Source organism: Nicotiana tomentosiformis, chromosome 12, assembly GCF_000390325.3.
Source record: "Nicotiana tomentosiformis chromosome 12, ASM39032v3, whole genome shotgun sequence".
NCBI classification, from domain to species: Eukaryota; Viridiplantae; Streptophyta; class Magnoliopsida; order Solanales; family Solanaceae; genus Nicotiana; species Nicotiana tomentosiformis.
This window is the reverse complement of record NC_090823.1, coordinates 25,371,715-25,376,371: the sequence shown is the minus strand read 5'-3', so window position 1 is coordinate 25,376,371 and position 4,657 is coordinate 25,371,715.

Sequence of the window (4,657 nt, the reverse complement as noted above, 5' to 3'; positions counted from 1 at the left end):
GATCCTATATTTGTCACTCATAATCAGACTCTCAGCCTCACTCAGTCATCAATCTCTCCAATCTCACTCACGGGCTCACAATATCATGAAAACTAGCCCGAAACAATGATGTGATGTATCAATAAACAACAACTAAGACGGAGATATGATATGAAATGCATGAACATGACTGAGTACATAATATCAATAAAATCAGTGAGATGATAACAAGAAATGACCACTAGGGGTCACAACAGTACCGGCATATAGCCTAGACATGATATCTAGCATGATTGACAGCTCAATTACTTTATCATAAGATGAAAACACGGATATCAACAAAATAGAGTCACTATACAGTGCCATGGAATCAACCAGGCTACAATTCTCACAGTGCACGCTCGCACGCCCGTCACTTGGCATGTGCGTCACCTCAATACAAATCGTATAGCACATAGTTCGGGGTTTCGAACCCTCAGAACCAAGTTTGGAAGCGTTACTTACCTCAAACCGAGCAAATCCTACTCTGAAATGCCTTTGCCCTCGAATCAGTCTCCAAATGCTCTAAATCTAGCCACAAGCAGTACAGTATAATTAATATCGGCTAAAGTAATCAATTTCACAAGAAAATCATGAAATTATAAGCCAAAAATCTAAAATCGGCCCCCGGGCCCACGTCTCGAAATCTAACAAAAGTCACAAAACCTGAAAGCCCATTCACTCATGAGCCTAACCATACTAAAATTACTCAAATCCGATAACAAAATCTCATTCAAAACTTCAAAATTCTAACTCAAGAGTTCTTCCTCTTTTTCCTCAATTTCTCACCCCAAATCACAAATTAGATGATAAAATTAAAAAGATAAAATCACGGGATTTAACCAAAATCAAATAGGAATCACTTACCCCAATCAAATCCATAAAACTCCCTTCAAGAATCACCCAATTCCATGTTCTCTAGATCAAAATATAAAAAATAGGTTCAAACCCACATTTTTTAAATTAATATTGCCTGCCCAAATATCCTTCTTTGTGAATGCAACCGTCCTCTCGCGTTCACGTAGACCAACTCAGACTACCTCTCAACTTAACTCTTCGCGAACATGAAGCTTTGCAAACTCAGACCTTCACGAACGCGTCCCTCACCTCGTGAACGTATAGAACAAAAGACTGGGGGTCCCCAGCTGCCTCACTCCCCTTCGTGAACGTGGCGCCACTCACATGTTCGCGATGCACACACTACCATACCTTTGCGTTCGCGTTCACGTCCTCTCCTTCGCGGACGTGTAGAGCAAAATCTCACCAACTTATAAACACTCTTCGCGAACGCAAGGCTCCTCTTGCGAACGCGTAAGAGGAAATCAGAAAAATGCAACAACAAATATCAGTTATCTCACCAAGGCCAAAAATGATCCGTTAACCACCTGAAACTCACCCGAGGCCCCCGGGACCTCAACCAAACATACCATCAAATCCCAAAACACTATACGAACTTAGTCGATCCTTCGAATCACTCAAAAAACATCAAAACACCAATTACACCCGGATTCAAGCCTAAAGAACTTCTAAACTTTCAAAGTCCATAAGCGACGCCGAAACCTACCAAACCACGTCCGATTGACCTCAAATTTTGCACACAAGTCATATTCAGCATTACGGACCTAATCCAACTTTTGTAATCGGAATCTGACCCTGATATCAAAAAGTCAACCCCCGATCAAACTTTCCAAAAATTCGACTTTCGCCATTTCAAGCCTAAATTGGCTACAGACCTCAAATTCACAGTCCGGACACGCTCCTAAGTCCAAATCACCCAAACGGGGCTAACAAAACCGACAGAACTCCATTCCGAAGTCGTCTTCATACCATCCTAACTACGGTCAAAATCCTAAGACTTAAGCTTCCGCTTTAGAGTCTAAGTGTCCCAAAATACTCTGAAACCAAAACGAGACCTCCCGACAAGTCACATAAGCAAAAATAGATATAGATACGGGGAATGCAGTAAATAGGGGATCGGGGCGAATACGCTCAAAACGACCGGTCGGGTCGTTACATTTTCCCCTACTTAAACATACGTTCATTCTCGAACGTGCCAAGAGTTGTTTCCAAGCCGCCAAATCACTATTCCATCTTACCACGCACGTACCCGGGGGTGATGCCACGTCACCCTATCCCATATATGTCTAATAACACTACGTAACTGAAATTCCTTAATTCTACCTAGCCCACAAGCCTTATAATCCAATTTCCAACATCCGGAATGTCTTATAAGGTCAGAATCCCGCAACCTAAATATTGTATAAGTTTGAACAAGTTGTACCAAAAGCTGTAACCATAACTCAAATTCTCAAAACTTCAATTACCACATAGCTCAAATGCTCGAAGCAATGATTTCTAATCACTATAGTTGCTTGAAACAACCCTATACCGGTAATAAACCTCATATCAAACAAGACTCCATTCTAAAACCTTTGTACACCACCGATGATGAAAGAAATACACATATACTCGTAACCATTCACCAGATCTACCAGTCGTGGAGCTCTTTCTCCTTCGACAAGAACCATAGTAAATTCCTAAGCTGACTTTCAATATTATCCTTCCAAATATGCCACAATCAAATTTGATAGCACCTATCCTAGGTCTGACGACTTCATCTTATCAAATACCAGCTACTCTGCTGATATGCCATACCAATACAATCTAAAGCCATAACCCGTGCAATCTGTGCACTAATAAGAAACCTTCCAAATGTACTCAATCACGAAAATGAATCAAACAAGAGAATCGTCCCGTAATCCCGGCGTGTACCACCCCAACGCAATGCTAGGAACACATCACACACCGTAGAACCATAACACATGAATCTAACACAAGGATCACATCTCAACATAACTCTTCCGCAATACGCGACCCCATCCAAATATTGATCCACATGAAATACCTCAGCAAACATGCTCAAAATCAATAACCATGTGCAATCCAACATCAAGTACTCGAGGTGCATTACCATAACCATGGAGAAGCAAATGACACAATACCACACAAACCCGAAAGAACATAACCAATGCGCAACCACTCACACCCAAATACCCATCTAGCGCAAATTTTTGCTATAAGTCCCCAATAGAACTGCACCATGGGTGCATACAACCAACGAATCACAACACCCTTGTAGCATAGAAGAGTAACTCACCAAACATATCAAAACACGAATAAGCTCAACAACAACCGAATGACACATCCCTCAACAATAGCAGTATGGAGCCAACCAATCCAACTCAGTGTAGAATACACATTCTAATTGGGCCTACCAATGGACCTCCAAATTAACTCCAGGCACCCCCCACATGGATAAATAACCCTTCGAAAGCCCACAATGACTGAATCATAAGACATACTATCATCTAGCTAGCTTCGTCCATGACTTTACAGTCCATAACCATGGAAACAATTTGCTCTTGAGAACTCCCAATCTCCAAATCTATATAATGCACGGATCCCATATATGATCCCAACTCCACCGCCAGAATGTCTAACACATCTCTCATACACGATCATCCATGAGGAATACTCCTAAAATTCTTTCGTGCCACATAGCAAAAGTGAATATCAGCAGTCGATCAACCAGAAGAGTATCACAATACCAATGAACATCCGTAAATCAAAACACAATGCCCCTTTCAACTGTTCACCCCTCTCAAGTATTACCGAGCAACTATAACATTCATCTAAATATACAACACTGACCATTCTGTCCAGAATTCGTGAACTTGCCTTCAAGAATAAACTGTCGCCTTGTACATGTAAATCTTAATCATGCACAATACACCACATCTATCATGTCATCACCATACTGGTCTAGCCTACTACCCAATTATCCTATTTACTTCGAGTTTCTTCTGAATTATCATCAATTTGATACTTCTCCTTCTTAGAACTCCACGATCCTTACCCAAAGCTCACTACAAGACACCCTAACATAACACCACACCACCATAAGGCACGTAAGCTATTGTACTTGTTACACCCTATATTTTCGTACGTAAAAATGCGTCGTAAGCAAACTAATGTAGGACCAAAAATGAGATAATATTTAAAAGTATATAAAGTAAGTTAATCATGTTACCTCTGAGGTTACAAATATTGAAGATCATGAACAACAAGTACAAAGAGGGTTGGACAGTTCAAAAGCTAAAGCAATTAAATAAAACAATGTTTCGTCGAAAGTCGATAAGTTGGAAATGTTATAACATGTACCTTTGGGGTGAGACTAGGGTGATTAATATGATAAGGAGATTATGTTATGATTTATATTAGTCATATGACATCCGTGTGTTATGTTTTGAAGTCAAGCGAGTTGTGGAACAAAAGTCGATGAAAGTCATCACAAGTTACATTCATAAGTTTTATTGAAACTTTGGGTCAAATGTAACTGCAATTTTCTCCCAATATACTTAGATTTATGGGGTGTTCCACACATCAAATTAAAGATCTATGAGTCTATTTTCCAACGCATTAAACCGTTTGTCAATACGACATCGGAGTAGAGAGATATGGGCATGTTTGCGATACTGCGCAAGCTGCTAGGTGACAAGTAGGTGTGTCACCTACTTGCTTAAATGAAAGCCCAAAAATGGGCCATTTCGGGTCGTCCAAAGAGGCCTTTTAAAGGCCT